The sequence below is a fragment of the Acanthochromis polyacanthus genome, chromosome 1 (genome assembly GCF_021347895.1).
Source record: "Acanthochromis polyacanthus isolate Apoly-LR-REF ecotype Palm Island chromosome 1, KAUST_Apoly_ChrSc, whole genome shotgun sequence".
NCBI lineage: Eukaryota > Metazoa > Chordata > Actinopteri > Pomacentridae > Acanthochromis > Acanthochromis polyacanthus.
In genome coordinates, this window is record NC_067113.1 from 36,711,427 (window position 1) to 36,730,228 (window position 18,802).

The 18,802-nt window shown below is 42.7% G+C and overlaps 1 protein-coding gene and 2 long non-coding RNA genes across 3 annotated transcripts in view; 2 read left to right on the plus strand and 1 right to left on the minus strand.

Annotated features, from left to right (window-relative positions):
* The window catches only part of akap6 (A kinase (PRKA) anchor protein 6), a 176,834-nt gene that overhangs the window by 100,960 nt on the left and 57,072 nt on the right, over nt 1–18,802 (plus strand). The gene's annotated exons all lie outside the window — the stretch shown is intronic.
* On the minus strand, nt 9,496–15,901 carry LOC127533887 (uncharacterized). Its single transcript, XR_007941759.1, has 2 exons — nt 15,786–15,901; nt 9,496–13,589 (listed from the first exon to the last, which is right to left on the minus strand). It is a non-coding gene; the product is annotated as an uncharacterized LOC127533887 (long non-coding RNA).
* LOC127533901 (uncharacterized) lies at nt 15,935–18,434 on the plus strand. The gene is made up of 3 exons (XR_007941784.1): nt 15,935–16,773; nt 16,816–17,193; nt 18,328–18,434. It is a non-coding gene; the product is annotated as an uncharacterized LOC127533901 (long non-coding RNA).

An 18,802-nucleotide genomic window follows, 5' to 3' on the forward strand; every position in this document is an offset into this window, starting at 1 on the left:
AGCTCAGGAAAATCTCTCTAGAACACACAATAACACAGAATACCACAAAATAACACACAATAACACACAGTAACACAGAATACCACAAAATAACACACAATAACACACAATAACACAGAATAACACACAATAACACACAATAACACACAGTAACACAGAATAACACACAATAACACACAATAACACAGAATACCACAAAATAACACACAATAACACACAGTAACACAGAATACCACAAAATAACACACAATAACACACAATAACACAGAATAACACACAATAACACACAATAACACACAGTAACACAGAATAACACACAATAACACACAATAACACACAGTAACACAGAATACCACAAAATAACACACAATAACACACAGTAACACAGAATACCACAAAATAACACACAATAACACACAGTAACACAGAATACCACAAAATAACACACAATAACACAAAATAACACAGAATAACACACAATAACACACAATAACACACAATAACACAGAATAACACACAATAACACACAATAACACACAATAACACAGAATACCACAAAATAACACACAATAACACACAATAACACAGAATAACACACAATAACACACAATAACACACAGTAACACAGAATACCACAAAATAACACACAATAACACACAGTAACACAGAATACCACAAAATAACACACAATAACACACAGTAACACAGAATAACACACAATAACACACAATAACACAGAATACCACAAAATAACACACAATAACACACAGTAACACAGAATACCACAAAATAACACACAATAACACACAATAACACAGAATAACACACAATAACACACAATAACACACAGTAACACAGAATACCACAAAATAACACACAATAACACACAGTAACACAGAATACCACAAAATAACACACAATAACACACAGTAACACAGAATAACACACAATAACACAGAATAACACACAATAACACACAATAACACACAATAACACAGAATACCACAAAATAACACACAATAACACAGAATAACACAAAATAACACACAATAACACACAATAACACAGAATACCACAAAATAACACACAATAACACACAATAACACAGAATACCACAAAATATCACACAATAACACACAGTAACACAGAATACCACAAAATATCACACAATAACACAAAATAACACAGAATAACACAGAATAACACACAATAACACACAATAACACAAAATAACACACAATAACACAAAATAACACAGAATAACACACAATAACACACAATAACACACAATAACACAGAATACCACAAAATAACACACAATAACACAGAATAACACACAATAACACACAATAACACACAATAACACAAAATAACACAGAATAACACACAATAACACACAATAACACACAATAACACAGAATAACACAGAATACCACAAAATAACACACAATAACACACAATAACACAGAATACCACAAAATAACACACAATAACACACAATAACACAGAATAACACAGAATAACACACAATAACACACAATAACACAGAATACCACAAAATATCACACAATAACACAAAATAACACACAATAACACAGAATACCACAAAATAACACACAATAACACACAATAACACAGAATAACACAGAATACCACAAAATAACACACAATAACACACAATAACACAGAATACCACAAAATAACACACAATAACACACAGTAACACAGAATACCACAAAATATCACACAATAACACAAAATAACACACAATAACACAGAATACCACAAAATAACACACAATAACACACAATAACACAGAATACCACAAAATAACACACAATAACACACAGTAACACAGAATACCACAAAATAACACACAATAACACACAGTAACACAGAATAACACACAATAACACACAATAACACACAGTAACACAGAATACCACAAAATAACACACAATAACACACAGTAACACAGAATACCACAAAATATCACACAATAACACAAAATAACACAGAATAACACACAATAACACAGAATACCACAAAATAACACACAATAACACACAATAACACAGAATACCACAAAATAACACACAATAACACAGAATACCACAAAATAACACACAATAACACAAAATATCACACAGTAACACACGTTGTGTGTTTGAACACTGACCCCAGAGACCAGAGCTCCATCGGGCTGCAGAGGAACATCTCCTGTGTTCTAATGCTACATTGTGTTAGCTAATGATGCTGAAAGGCTCATTGATGGTTAGAAAACCCTTGTAGTTATGTTAGCACATGGATAAAAGTGGGAGTTTAAAGGATGAACCCAGACTCTACATTTTTTGTGTATTTTTACTGTATTTTAATGATATTTTTACTGTATTGTTACAATGTTTTTAATGTATTTTTACGGTATATTTTCTACATTTTCTACATATTCAGGTGTATTTTACTATATTTTTACTGCTATATTTTTGCTGTATTTTCACCATATTTCTATTATTTTTAATTGTATTTTACTTTATATTTTTCTGTTTTTACTGTTTTTTAACCATATTTTTTCTTTATTTTTCTATATTATACATTATTTTATAGTACTTTTGTGTATTTTTATATACTTTACAGTATTTTTTATATACTTTTATAGTATTTTACAGTATTTTATATATATTACAGTATTTTTACTATATTTGACATTATTTTATGTATATTTTTAGTGTATTTTATTTAATTTTGCAGTATTTTTAATACATTTTTTGCATATTTTACTATATTTTACAGTATTTTTGTACATTTTTAGTGTATTTTACGATATTTTTACGTTTTTATATATTTTTAGTATTCTATTTTATTCTATTTACACTATTTTTACTATGTTTTCTAATATTTTTCTACTGTTGCAGTTGTATTTTAGTTAAACAGTCAGTTCCTCCATAATTCCCTTCAGTCTCAGATTCGCTGTTTCTTCCTGGATTTACATTCCCATAATAAACTGTATTTATATTATATTTTTACTGTATTTTACTATGCTTCACAGTATTCTACTATATTTTTCCTTTATTTTACTATATATTTTTTTACTGTATTTTTACTGGCTGTGTGTTTGTGTGAGTGTGGTTGTGTGTGTGTGTGTGTGTGTGCTTTAGTGTGTGTTATGATGTGTGTGTTCAGTGTGTGTATTATGTGGGTGTGTGTACTGTGTGTGTACTGTGTGTTCTAGTGTGTATCATGTGTGTTTTAGTGTACATAGAGTGTGTAGCCTGTGTGTCCTGTGGGAGTGTGTTTCCTGTGCGTTTGTTCTGTCAGTCTTGATAAAGTCGGGGATATATCTGCTTTAGAACAAAGAGACTCGACTCAGCAGCATCTCTCCAACTTTCTGCTGTGAGTCGACTCTCCAGAGACTCGGAGCTTCCAGGAAAATCTGACTGAAACCTGACACCGCCTCCATCTGATGCTCACTAAAAGGAGTTTGACGTGGAGCACGGAGCCAATGTCAGGCCAAGGTTGGAGAGTTTCCTCCAAAACAACGACAAAAAGCACACGTCTGTTCTCAGACAGGAAGTCCTAGGACTACTACTAGGACCTGATGGCAGCAGACAGTAGAAAAATTACATTTAAGATCTACTCAATCTGACAAAACCTCCACCAAGAACCTCCTCAGAACATCTGGTGCTTCATCTCCAGTAGCTTCATTAATGATCAGAGTTCTACCTTCATACCTCCAGAGTTCCAGGCCCTTGAAGTCCACAGAAGAGAACGTCCTCTGGAGAAACCCTAACCCTAACCCTTTCTACAGTTGTTGGTAGGTCTACTCTAGAACTTTCTCCAGTTGTTGGTAGGTCTACTCTAGAACTTTCTCCAGTTGTCGTTAGGTCTAGTCGAGAACTTTCTCCAGTTGTCGGTAGGTCTACTTTCGAACTTTCTCCAGTTGTTGGTAGGTCCGCTCTAGAGCTTTCTCCAGTTGTTGGTAGGTCTGCTCTCGAACTTTCTCCAGGTGTCAGTCGGTCTACTCTAGAACTTTCTCCAGTTGTCGTTAGGTCTAGTCGAGAACTTTCTCCAGTTGTCAGTAGGTCTACTCTAGAACTTTCTCCAGTTGTCAGTAGGTCCCCTCTAGAACTTTCTCCAGTTGTCGGTAGGTCTACTCTCGAACTTCCTCCAGTTGTCGGTAGGTCTATTCCAGAAATTTCTCCAGTTGTCGGTAGGTCTACTCTCAAACTTTCTCCAGTTGTCGGTAGGTCCACTCTAGAGCTTTCTCCAGTTGTCGGTAGGTCCGCTCTAGAACTTTCTCCAGTTGTCGGTAGGTCTACTCTAGAACTTACTCCAGTTGTCGGTAGGTCTCCTCTAGAACTTTCTCCAGTTGTCGGTAGGTCTACTCTAGAATTTACTCCAGTTGTCCGTAGGTCTACTCTAGAAATTTCTTCAGTTGTCCGTAGGTCTACTCTAGAACTTTGTCCAGTTGTCAGTAGGTCTACTCTAGAACTTCTCCAGGGGACGTTCTCCTTCCCTGCTTCCAGTTTTTAAGTTTAGTCTCAGAACATTCCAGGTCCTTGAAGTCTATAGAGGTGGGTCCAGATTTATCACTTTTTAATGGACTTGTTCAGAACTACATCAGTCCAGCAGATAGAACCATGACATTTAGGAGGAGAATTTTGGACAAAATTTCAGGTCCTTTTGAACATTTTTGGAAAAATGTAAGGAAATACTGAATCATTTTGAAGGGATTTTGTCATTTTTTTGGACAAATTTAAATCATTTTGGGGCAATTTAGTGTCATTTTGGACATCTTTTGTCATTTGGAGCAGTTCTTGAGTCATTTTTGGCAAATCTGGGCCAATCTTTTTCTAATTTTATTCAAGTTTCATGTAATTTGACCAACTTTTAATAAAAAATACATTTGAATTCTGAGAAAAATATCATGATGCTGCCACCACCGTGCTTCACAGACAAAAAGCTTCAACTGAATCTCATCAGACCAAAGAATCTTCTTCTGTTTTTAGATAATTTACCAGAGAAAACTTTAAAAGGTCCTTCTGGCTAAACTTTAAGACTTGTATCAGCTGTTGGTAGGTGGTTGGTCAGAACTATTAGAGACAATGGAACCAGGATCATCTAGAGACAGGATTAACTGTGAATTTATCAGAATGTGAGATACATCACAGCACTTCTCCACTGAATTATCACAAAACAGAAACACATCCAGGGACCAGTGATTGTTTCTAGGACTCTAAACTGTTCACACTGGGATACATCCCATAATACTGAAGATCAGATTTAGTTCTAGGAACAGAAACCAGATGGACGTTAAACTGATCTGTTGACTTTCAGACTGAGACAGAATCACTGTGTGATTTTAAATCATTTGTTCAGAATTAAAGTGTTGATATTTGGGTTTCTGGCTCCAGATATTCAGACTCCTGCTCCAGTTTCTCCTCTAACCTGCCAACACATTTTATTTGCGTTGACGGTTTGTTTAAGTGTGAGAATAATGTTTGATGTCGTCTCAAGGGGAAAGTCTCCTTTTACTGTTAGAAACATGACAAACACACACTGCAGCTGCACACACACACTACTAATCATGTGTGTGTGTCTGTGTGTGTGTCTGTGTGTGTGTGTGTTCTCCATTCATCACCCTGCTCTCCGTCTGACCTTGGGCACCTTCTTCATTAGAATAAAGATTGTCTGTCGTTTAGGCTACATGGAGCTGGACACACACACACACACACACACACACACACACACACACACACACACACACACACACACACACACACACACAGTTATTCCATCCTGCCAGTGTAGTGGATGCAGTTAAAGCAGGTGAATGTACAGCGGTGAAGATGATGATGATGATTCAGAGTCTCCAACCTGAACATCCATGCAGGAGGTTTGTTCCAACCTTCTCCCAGTAATGAACCGTCTGCTAGCGTGGTGATGGTTACAATTCAGTCAGAGCAGCGGCGGCTTCCTGTTTTAAAGCTGATGTTTTGTTGGCCCTCCATCCACCCTGACCTCCTCCTCATACATCATGGTTATTCATATATAAACCTGTAATTTATGCAGAAACGTGACTCTTACAGCTACCTTCTAACACTGTAGATGAATGTTTGTTTCAGAATTCACTGAGTTGGGAATCATAAGTTTATAAAATCTGTCAACACTCAGATTTATGTTGTTTTCTGTTCCTGTCACGTGTACAGACTCCAGTGTTCTACTCTAACTGATCACATCAGCAGTCTTTTTATTATCTCATTCTTATTATTTCACATCTTGGATCCTTACAGTCAATCAAATTTGTGTCTAGAGATTAAAACCAGAATTCAGAAATCAGAGAAAGTTTTGGTAATAAAATCCTCAAAATCAGTTTGTTCTTTATTTATTTTATTTATTTAGCATTTATTTAACCAGGTTCGTCCCAGTGAGATCAGAGATCTCCTTTACAATGTCTGTGTTCAGTTTACACACAATTAGTGTGTTGTTGGTGTGTGTTTGTGTAGATGTCTTCTTGTTTCGTTTCATGCTGTAGTTTGTTGTTAGAGTGTCTGTTAGTGTGTTTTTGGTGTGTTGTTGGTGTGTTAGTGTGTTGTTGTGTTGTTGTGTCTGTTGTGTTGTGCTGTTGGTGTGTTGTTGTGTTGTTGGTGTGTTAGTGTGTTGTTGTGTTGTGTTGTTGTGTTGTTGGTGTGTTAGTGTGTTGTTGTGTTGTGTTGTTGTGTTGTTGGTGTGTTAGTGTGTTGTTGTGTTGTTGGTGTGTTAGTGTGTTGTTGTGTTAGTTGTGTTGTTGTTGTGTTAGTTGTGTTGTTGTTGTGTTGTTGTGTTGTTGTGTTAGTTGTGTTGTTGTTGTGTTGTTGTTGTTGTGTTGTTGTTGTTGTGTTAGTTGTGTTGTTGTTGTGTTAGTTGTGTTGTTGTTGTGTTGTTGTTGTGTTGGTGTGCTGTTGTTGTGTTGTTGTGTTGTTGTGTTGTTGGTGTGCTGTTGTGTTGTTGTTGTGTTGTTGCTGTGTCAGTAGGTGGAGGTGTACCATGAGGCAGTGTCTGTAACTTCCTTTCTGTTAGAACCCAGAGCTGCTGTAGATCTTTGTTATTTCTATCGGTATTTATCAGAACCGCTTCCATCAGTGGTAACGGATCGTAGCAATGATCAGGTGGTTCTTCGTTGATGGAGATTAGAGTGACAGAATAGTCCTGAGGTTTCCTCCAGAGGCTGCAGCCTTCGATATAGTCCTCACAATAAAAAGTGTGGACAGAACAAACAGCTGATCGACTCTCTGGAGAGTTCATCCAAGATCTGACCACGTGCTGGTCCTCTCAGGGAGACCAGTGGTTCTAGTGAAGACCTGCTCCTCAGATCCTCAGATATTAGGGTGAAGCAGAGACGAGGTTCATAGAGTTTAATCTCCTGTCTGCTCAGCTCAGAACAAACCTGCTCTGAGCTTCTGTAAACCTGGGACTGGACCAGATGTTGGAGTCGACCTCAGGCAGGTGGAGGTGAATCAGAAACAGAACTTCCTATTTACCTGTCGGCCTGCTTCCTGTCTGCAGGTCAACTTGATGTTCGAGTTGTAGAACCACACTGTTGAAGTCCTGCACTGTAAAAATTTGGACCTATTTTTAGTATTTTATAACCCTAACCCTAAAAAACTAACTCATGTTAGACAGGTTTAGAACAGTAAAGGTGTTTGTTTTGTTTTTTTTAGCAAGTTGTGGTTGTGTAGCTGTGGTTGTGTAGCTGGGCTGTGGTTGTGTAGCTGTGGTTGTGTAGCTGAGGTGTGGTTGTGTAGCTGTGGTTGTGTAGCTGAGCTGTGGTTGTGTAGCTGTGGTTGTGTAGCTGTGGTTGTGTAGCTGGGCTGTGGTTGTGTAGCTGTGGTTGTGTAGCTGTGGTTGTGTAGCTGGGCTGTGGTTGTGTAGCTGTGGTTGTGTAGCTGGGCTGTGGTTGTGTAGCTGTGGTTGTGTAGCTGAGCTGTGGTTGTGTAGCTGTGGTTGTGTAGCTGAGCTGTGGTTGTGTAGCTGTGGTTGTGTAGCTGTGGTTGTGTAGCTGGGCTGTGGTTGTGTAGCTGTGGTTGTGTAGCTGTGGTTGTGTAGCTGGGCTGTGGTTGTGTAGCTGTGGTTGTGTAGCTGGGCTGTGGTTGTGTAGCTGTGGTTGTGTAGCTGAGCTGTGGTTGTGTAGCTGTGGTTGTGTAGCTGGGCTGTGGTTGTGTAGCTGTGGTTGTGTAGCTGTGGTTGTGTAGCTGGGCTGTGGTTGTGTAGCTGTGGTTGTGTAGCTGTGGTTGTGTAGCTGAGCTGTGGTTGTGTAGCTGTGGTTGTGTAGCTGGGCTGTGGTTGTGTAGCTGTGGTTGTGTAGCTGGGCTGTGGTTGTGTAGCTGTGGTTGTGTAGCTGAGCTGTGGTTGTGTAGCTGTGGTTGTGTAGCTGGGCTGTGGTTGTGTAGCTGTGGTTGTGTAGCTGTGGTTGTGTAGCTGGGCTGTGGTTGTGTAGCTGTGGTTGTGTAGCTGTGGTTGTGTAGCTGAGCTGTGGTTGTGTAGCTGTGGTTGTGTAGCTGTGGTTGTGTAGCTGGGCTGTGGTTGTGTAGCTGTGGTTGTGTAGCTGTGGTTGTGTAGCTGTGGTTGTGTAGCTGAGCTGTGGTTGTGTAGCTGGGCTGTGGTTGTGTAGCTGTGGTTGTGTAGCTGTGGTTGTGTAGCTGTGGTTGTGTAGCTGGGCTGTGGTTGTGTAGCTGTGGTTGTGTAGCTGGGCTGTGGTTGTGTAGCTGTGGTTGTGTAGCTGAGCTGTGGTTGTGTAGCTGTGGTTGTGTAGCTGGGCTGTGGTTGTGTAGCTGTGGTTGTGTAGCTGTGGTTGTGTAGCTGGGCTGTGGTTGTGTAGCTGTGGTTGTGTAGCTGGGCTGTGGTTGTGTAGCTGTGGTTGTGTAGCTGAGCTGTGGTTGTGTAGCTGTGGTTGTGTAGCTGTGGTTGTGTAGCTGGGCTGTGGTTGTGTAGCTGTGGTTGTGTAGCTGTGGTTGTGTAGCTGAGGTGTGATCATCTGGGGGTTTGTGGGTTTTTCTGGACGTTATCAGTCTGTGGTTTCAAACTCTGTTCTTCTGTTCGTCCTGTTTGTGTCTGGGAGGTTTCAGCTAAACACTCAGAGAACACGTGATTGGCTGGAGGCTGAATGGCGAACGCTCTTTACCGGCCAGTCAAACGCCTCATTCATCTGGTTTCCATGGCGACAATTAAAACGTGTTGCCGGGTCTTTTGTTGTCGGAAAGAGAGAAAGTCTCTTTGCTTTCTTTTTTTTTTTTTTGTCCAAACAGAAGGGTTTTAATTTGCTGAAAGAGAAACTTCCAGAAACTCTCAGCAGCTCCGAGAGTTCAGCTTCAGTTGGGTTTAAATAGTTTAGAGAAGGTGGAAATATTCAGAATTATCATTAATATGTCAGAAATGAAGCCGGCGGCTGCTTTAAAAACACATCCAGCAGCTAACGGGTGTTTTACAGACCTGCTGTAAGAAATAAAACCACAGAATAAGTACAGGAGGCTCATTACACACTCTTTATTGTGTATTTACAACACTGACATTTTCTGTTAACACTTAAAAACAACAATTAATTTAATATATTACATTAATTCTGGCTGTTTAAATCCACAGTAACACTGACGTTAATACACACAGAAGACTACAAATACTTAGACAGTAAAACTATGTTCACTTTTCAACACATTTAAACTGTTTGGTTTCTATAAAATCTCTGTTACACATCAGAAACAAACAGAACAGCTGTTTTTAAAGTAAATATTAAACACATTTATTCAGTTTATTACCATAAAAACGTCCAGAAACAGAGTCTAAGGACGGATTAGACTCAGAACTACTTTAATGTTGTCGTTCTGGAAAATCAGTCATTCAAAAACGAGCTGAATAAATGTAAAAAAAGAACTTCATTCATGACGACAGAGATCCCAGAGACCATGATACCACCACCACCATGCTTCATCATGATACTACCACCACCATGCTTCATCATGATACTACCACCACCATGCTTCATCATGATACTACCACCACCATGCTTCACATCATGATACTACCACCACCATGCTTCACATCGTAATACTACCACCACCATGCTTCACATCATGATACTACCACCACCATGCTTCATCATGATACTACCACCACCATGCTTCACATCATGATACTACCACCACCATGCTTCATCATGATACTACCACCACCGTGCTTCATCATGATACTACCACCACCATGCTTCACATCATGATACTACCACCACCATGCTTCACATCGTAATACTACCACCACCATGCTTCACATCATGATACTACCACCACCATGCTTCATCATGATACTACCACCACCATGCTTCACATCATGATGCTGCCACCATGCTTCACATCATGATACTACCACCACCGTGCTTCACATTGTAATACTACCACCACCATGCTTCACATCGTAATACTACCACCACCATGCTTCATCATAATATTACCACCACCATGCTTCACATCATGATACTACCACCACCGTGCTTCACATTGTAATACTACCACCACCATGCTTCACATCGTAATACTACCACCACCATGCTTCATCATAATATTACCACCACCGTGCTTCACATCGTAATACTACCACCACCATGCTTCACATCATGATACTACCACCACCATGCTTCATCATGATACTACCACCACCATGCTTCACATCATGATGCTGCCACCATGCTTCACATCATGATACTACCACCACCGTGCTTCACATTGTAATACTACCACCACCATGCTTCACATCATGATACTACCACCACCATGCTTCATCATAATATTACCACCACCATGCTTCACATCATGATACTACCACCACCGTGCTTCACATCGTAATACTACCACCACCATGCTTCACATCATGATACTACCACCACCATGCTTCATCATAATATTACCACCACCGTGCTTCACATCATGATACTACCACCACCATGCTTCATCATAATACTACCACCACCATGCTTCATCATGATACTACCACCACCATGCTTCATCATAATATTACCACCACCATGCTTCACATCATGATACTACAACCACTGTGCTTCACATCATAATACTACCGCCACCATGCTTCATCATGATGCTACCACCATGCTTCACATCATGATACTACCACCACCATGCTTCATCATGATGCTACCACCATGCTTCACATCATGATACTACCACCACCATGATCTTTCCAGTAACTCCTTCAGAGGAGTCATAGGAGTCTTGGTGGCCTCCCTCTCTAGTCTCTCAGGTCTTGAGGACGTCCTGCTCTAGTCAGATTTATTCATGTTCCATCTTCTTCCATTTCTTCATGATGGATTTCAGGAACTTTAAATGTTCTTGTATCATCCTGACTGATGCTTTTCAACAACTTTTCCTCAAAGTTTCTTGGTTCTTCAGTCTTCATGGTGTAGTTCTATCCAGGAGTTCTGATCCACCAGAGACTGGACCTTCAGATCCAGGATCTGTATGCTCCAATCAGATCATCCATTAACTGCTGACTTCCAATAAAGTGAATATTGATATAATTTTATATTTCACATCTTCTATTTTGACTGGTTGACATTATTCAGTGAAATCTGCCTTCACTTTGGCATGAAAGAGTCTTTATAAAGAGCTGCTGTCTGGAGCTATAATTAAATACAAGGAAGGTTTTGTTGCAGTTATTGTGAACTGGAGGCCATTTAAGGAGAGTGATGTCACACACACACACACACACACACACACACACACACACACACACACACACACACACACACACACACACACACACACACAGGTTGGTGTGTGTCGGTATAAATGGGGTGTCACTGAGCTACTTCCTGCTCTTTCAGAGCCGGTGGAACATCCATCTGAGCCGGAGACACCGAGACACACACACACAGTAACACACACACACACACACACAGTAACACACACACACACACACACACACACACACACACACACACACACACACACAGAGTAACACACACACACACACACACACACAGTAACACACACACACACACACACACACACACACACACACACACACACACACACGTTTGTTTTTCTATACCGGTGGGGACTTACCATTGACTCCCATTCATATCTAACTCCTAACCCTAACACTAACCTTAACCATCACCAAATCAATGCCTAACCCTAAACAAACGTTTTTGCACTTTTACATTTTTATTAACAACAATATGGCCAAGAAAACGATGTTGCCACCCGTGGGGACCTCATTTTAGGTCCCCACCGTAAGACAAGTCCCCACCTTTATAGCAAATAGTCAGGTCAAAGTCCCCACCGGTATAGCAGAAACAACTACACACACACACACACACACACACACACACACACACACACACACACACACACACACACACGTTAACACACACACACACACACACACACACACACACACACACAGTAACACACACTCATGTCAGCAGCGTACAGTCTTTTTCAGTGTTTTTCAGTGAAGCTGCAGTTAGAAGATCAGAGGCTGTGATTGTTTATTGAGATGATGATCAGCTGGAATCAGAGACGATCTGATTGATCAGATGATTGATTAATTTAACTGATTGATATCAAACCTCCAGCTGATCCGCTGTTTACATCTTCTACCACTCAGGTGTCTATAGTGAGAACAGTTTGTAGCAGGACGTTAATTTAGAATATTTCTCCTGATCAATAACTGCAGCATCATCAATACTGCATTAGTACTGAGGTAAAAATCAAACTGATCAGAAATCTGTAGCCGGAGGAGAGGTTGGGGTGGATGGACGGGTCAATAAAACATCTGAGATCGACCCAGAACGCTGATGGAACCTTTAAACTACACAGACCTTTGTGAACCTTAGACAAACCTTCAATCAACCTTAAAAAACTTTAAATAAAACCTTTGAAAAACCTCAAATAAGCCTTTAAAAACCTTAAATAAACCTCTAACAAACCTTAAATAAAGCTTATATAAACCCTAAACATGGAGGACAGAAGTCATGAAGCTGTTTCAGGGTATCTGAGGAGGACTGAACCTCTGAGATGATCCAACGCTGTAGAGATCAAAGTTCTAACTGCAGTGATATTATGAAGTACTTTGTCCCAGCTGTGTGGTAGTACAGGAAGTAGTAGTACTCTGAGGATTACTGCAGTACTGATACAATGATAGACTTCTCTTCATGTATGTTGAGGAGATAAGCAGATTCATTTAGCTACTGGAGATCAGAACCTCTTCAGGAACCTTTAAACATCAGTAATGTTCTAAAAGCAGCTGAGAGGAACCCAGAGAACCAGAGAGGAACCCAGAGAGCCAGAGAGGAACCCCTAGAACCAGAGAGGAACCCCTAGAACCAGAGAGGAACCCAGAGAGCCAGAGAGGAACCCCTAGAACCAGAGAGGAACCCCAAGAACCAGAGAAAGAAGAATAAAAGGAGAGAAGATACGTGAAGAAGAAGGAGGAAGATGAAGATGGAGACTGGTTCTCATGGTCTCCTCCTAACTTCAGCCAGTGCTGGAACGGTTCTGTCATGCAGCTCCAACAGACTTCCTCATTTGGAGGATGAGATGAATCTGTGAAGAGAAAAACGATGTTCGGAATGCATTAAATGTTTTTCATGTATGACTGCATTCTGCTGACATTTCAGCTGCTGCTCATTAATATGGAGACCAAATTAAAGTTCTGATTGTTGATTCCTCCTCCTCCTCTCCTCCTCCTCTGGTTCTTCCTCCTCTCTGCTCTCCTCTGGCATATTTTAAGAAAACTGTTTTTACACCAATTATGATGAAATCCCAGCAGGTAAAACAGGAAGTACCTCTGACAGGTGGTTAGATGTAAACTGAAGACAACCACCAGACTTTAGTTAAAGCTGCTTCAGATGGAGAAGCTGTTGGTCTTTAGTTTAGGAGGTAAACTGAATGAATCCAGCTGAGGTTTGGACTCAGATCTACACATGTTCTATCCTTCCAATTCTTCCATAAATGCTGCCTTCCTCCTAACATCACCTCATCTTCATGCATTCATCTAAATTTCTAACGGAGGTCTGAACTAAGCAGCGTTTCTGTCTGGATGTCGAACATATGGGACCCCAGCAACAAGTGATTAGTTTCAATTAGTTCCAAATGATGTTTTATGTTTTCTGTTCAGATGCTGGGCTTCCTGCCAGAACAACTTTTAATGGTTTCAAAAGCCAAAGTTTTCAGATTTTAAAGCAGTAGAGAGGAGGTTAGAGGTCAGAGAGGTTTTATTCCTGCTGAACCACGAGGATCTGAGGATCTGAGAGGTGGAAGGATTACTTCCTGTTTAAATAAAGCTCCAGGAAACAGTCAGAATTTAAATCCATCGTTTCTCCAGGTCCACTCATGGAAGGAAGATACAGCTGGTTTCAGAGGAGATAAATCAGAACCTTTAAAATCACTTTGACCTTTTATATTATTTTATTTAGTGAATCCAGAATCTTTGTGACAAACCTCGAACCAACAACCAAACCTGAAGAACAGTTTTCTTCTCTGTTGAGGATGTTTATTGGATCAGTGAGGACTCTGAGCTCACTTCCTGTTTCCGGTTTTTCTTTATCAGTTTATTTGAAATTCACAAGCTTGTTTTTTCTAAATTTGCATGATTTTATAATTAATTTCTTCCACTGAAATGTTCCGCTAGCAGACCTTTTATCAAATAATCCCGCTTATCGGTAAAGTCTGATCAAAGTCATATTTTATTGGTTTTTATATCGTTTTCTTTTGCAGAGAATCAGCCATCGATGATAAAATGGAAATTAGTTTCATCAAAACGTTTTTTTCTGTCAATATTTTAGTCAAATGATCCTGTTCTTAGCCCCGCCTCCGGGGACTGTGATTAGTTCAGAGACCAAACCAATCGGAGCTTCAAAATGATAGAGAGGTACAGTCAGACCATTCTCTGTGTGTCTCTTTGTGTCTGTCTGTGTCTCTCTTCATGTCTCTTTGTGTCTCCCTTTGTGTCTCTCTGTGTCTCTCTTTATCTCTTTGTGTCTCTTTGTGTCTCTCTTTATCTCTTTGTGTCTCTTTGTGTCTCTCTTTGTCTCTTTGTGTCTCTCTGTGTCTCTGTGTGTCTCTCTTTGTGTCTCTCTGTGTCTCTCTTTGTCTCTTTGTGTCTCTCTTTGTCTCTTTGTGTCTCTCTTTATCTCTTTGTGTCTCTTTGTGTCTCTCTTTATCTCTTTGTGTCTCTTTGTGTCTCTCTTTGTCTCTCTGTGTCTCTCTGTGTCTCTCTATGTCTCTCTTTGTGTCTCTTTGTGTCTCTGTGTGTCTCTTTGTGTCTCTCTGTGTCTCCCTTTGTGTCTCTCTTTGTCTCTCTATGTCTCTCTTTGTGTCTCTCTGTGTCTCTGTGTGTCTCTTTGTGTCTCTTTATGTCTGTCTTTGTGTCTCTGTCCCGGTCCTCTGGTATCTCCGTCCATCCTTGCATGGAGATTGGCTGGAGGCATGAATACATCACGGCTCTCCATCCATGCGTCCCCTCCTCCCGTCCTCACCCGTCCTCCCCCTCCAACATCCTTCCTCAGCACTTATCACAAAGTTGGGATCTCATGCATTTTAATCGACATGTCTATCTGCCGTTCTCCCTCTCCTCCTCTTTTCTTTGACTTTGGATCAGTTGCATCCTTCACACGAACAACAACAACAACAAAACAACCCCCCCGCCTCCCCGTCCCCTTTTTGAATCAATATTTGCCATCAGCGAATAAATCGTATAATTTCCTGACTGTTAGAAGAGTGCGACGCCGACATATTTACCTTCCACTCGTCTATTTTTCCGCTGTCGATCCCTCGTTCTCGCGCCGCGGCTATTAGCTAAGTGAAGGGGATGGATGGCCATGAAGCGCCCAGCGATAGCATCTCCATCAGAAGCCTCGACGTTGAAGAATGGTCGCCGCCTCTCTGATGACAGCGCAGCAAAAACACACACACACACACACACACACACACACGCATGACACATGCAACACACACGCACACACACACAGAGTCAGAGAAGAGACATTTAAATATTCAAATGGGGCCGAGCAGTAATGATAAACGACAAGGGAAAAGTAGAATCAAGTAGCTATCGATGCAGAAAATGAAAAGAGGAGAAAGAGAAAAGAGAGGAGGAGGGAAATGAAGGCAGCAGAGGAGAGTTAAGCTAACAAGTGAAAGGAGGGAAGAAAGAGCAGACAGATGGAGAGTGATGGAGAGAAAGACGGAGGAATGAAGTAAATACGAGTGGAGGAGCGTTACAGTAAGAGGAAGAAAGATGGAGAGAGTGAAGGACGAAAGAAGATCATAAAAGACATACCAGGAGGAGAGATGAAGCAGAGATGGAGGGATGAAGGAGGAGAGATGGAGGGATGAAGCAGAGATGGAGGGATGAGGGAGGAGAGGAAACAAAGGTCACCATTCAGACAGAGAAGAAGTGATGTAGAAAAATCAGAAGAGATCAAGTGACAAAGACGAAGAGAAATAAGAAAACTCAGAGAAGACAGAATAATAGAGAGAAAGGAATGAGGTCGAACGAGGAGCTCTGAAGGTGAACGAGTTATTTTATTTTTTCTGTAAAGAACTGAAGACCGGAGTGCTGCTGGAAACCTTTAATCTGCTGCAGCTTTAACTCTACATCGTATCTATACCGTCAGCGTTTAGTGATGGAACACATGAAGAAACACGACGACATCTTCATAAAAAAAAACATCCTTCTTTCATCTAAATCAGGGGTGTCCACCATGAGGCCCGTGGTCCAAAAGTGGTCCTCCAGAGGGTCCACCATGAGGCCCGTGGTCCAAAAGAGGTCCTCCAGAGGGTCCACCATGAGGCCCGTGGTCCAAAAGTGGTCCTCCAGAGGGTCCACCATGAGGCCCGTGGTCCAAAAGTGGTCCTCCAGAGGGTCCACCATGAGGCCCGTGGTCCAAAAGAGGTCCTCCAGAGGGTCCAACATGAGGCCCGTGGTCCAAAAGAGGTCCTCCAGAGGGTCCACCATGAGGCCCGTGGTCCAAAAGCGGTCCTCCAGAGGGTCCAACATGAGGCCCGTGGACCAAAAGCGGTCCTCCAGAGGGTCCAACATGAGGCCCGTGGTCCAAAAGAGGTCCTCCAGAGGGTCCAACATGAGGCCCGTGGACCAAAAGCGGTCCTCCAGAGGGTCCAACATGAGGCCCGTGGACCAAAAGCGGTCCTCCAGAGGGTCCAACATGAGGCCCGTGGGCCAAAAGAGGTCCTCCAGAGGGTCCAACATGAGGCCCGTGGTCCAAAAGTGGTCCTCCAGAGGGTCCAACATGAGGCCCGTGGACCAAAAGCGGTCCTCCAGAGGGTCCAACATGAGGCCCGTGGACCAAAAGCGGTCCTCCAGAGGGTCCAACATGAGGCCCGTGGGCCAAAAGAGGTCCTCCAGAGGGTCCAACATGAGGCCCGTGGTCCAAAAGTGGTCCTCCAGAGGGTCCAACATGAGGCCCGTGGACCAAAAGCGGTCCTCCAGAGGGTCCAACATGAGGCCCGTGGACCAAAAGCGGTCCTCCAGAGGGTCCAACATGAGGCCCGTGGGCCAAAAGAGGTCCTCCAGAGGGTCCAACATGAGGCCCGTGGTCCAAAAGTGGTCCTCCAGAGGGTCCAACATGAGGCCCGTGGACCAAAAGCGGTCCTCCAGAGGGTCCAACATGAGGCCCGTGGTCCAAAAGTGGTCCTCCAGAGGGTCCAACATGAGGCCCGTGGGCCAAAAGAGGTCCTCCAGAGGGTCCAACATGAGGCCCGTGGTCCAAAAGCGGTCCTCCAGAGGGTCCACCATGAGGCCCGTGGTCCAAAAGCGGTCCTCCAGAGGGTCCAACATGAGGCCCGTGGACCAAAAGTGGTCCTCCAGAGGGTCCACCATGAGGCCCGTGGTCCAAAAGAGGTCCTCCAGAGGGTCCAACATGAGGCCCGTGGACCAAAAGTGGTCCTCCAGAGGGTCCAACATGAGGCCCGTGGACCAAAAGCGGTCCTCCAGAGGGTCCAACATGAGGCCCGTGGACCAAAAGCGGTCCTCCAGAGGGTCCAACATGAGGCCCGTGGTCCAAAAGCGGTCCTCCAGAGGGTCCAACATGAGGCCCGTGGTCCAAAAGCGGTCCTCCAGAGGGTCCACCATGAGGCCCGTGGACCAAAAGTGGTCCTCCAGAGGGTCCAACATGAGGCCCGTGGACCAAAAGCGGTCCTCCAGAGGGTCCAACATGAGGCCCGTGGTCCAAAAGCGGTCCTCCAGAGGGTCCACCATGAGGCCCGTGGACCAAAAGTGGTCCTCCAGAGGGTCCACCATGAGGCCCGTGGTCCAAAAGAGGTCCTCCAGAGGGTCCAACATGAGGCCCGTGGACCAAAAGTGGTCCTCCAGAGGGTCCAACATGAGGCCCGTGGACCAAAAGCGGTCCTCCAGAGGGTCCAACATGAGGCCCGTGGTCCAAAAGCGGTCCTCCAGAGGGTCCAACATGAGGCCCGTGGTCCAAAAGCGGTCCTCCAGAGGGTCCACCATGAGGCCCGTGGTCCAAAAGCGGTCCTCCAGAGGGTCCAACATGAGGCCCGTGGACCAAAAGCGGTCCTCCAGAGGGTCCAACATGAGGCCCGTGGTCCAAAAGCGGTCCTCCAGAGGGTCCAACATGAGGCCCGTGGTCCAAAAGCGGTCCTCCAGAGGGTCCAACATGAGGCCCGTGGGCCAAAAGCGGTCCTCCAGAGGGTCCAACATGAGGCCCGTGGGCCAAAAGCGGTCCTCCAGAGGGTCCAACATGAGGCCCGTGGGCCAAAAGCGGTCCTCCAGAGGG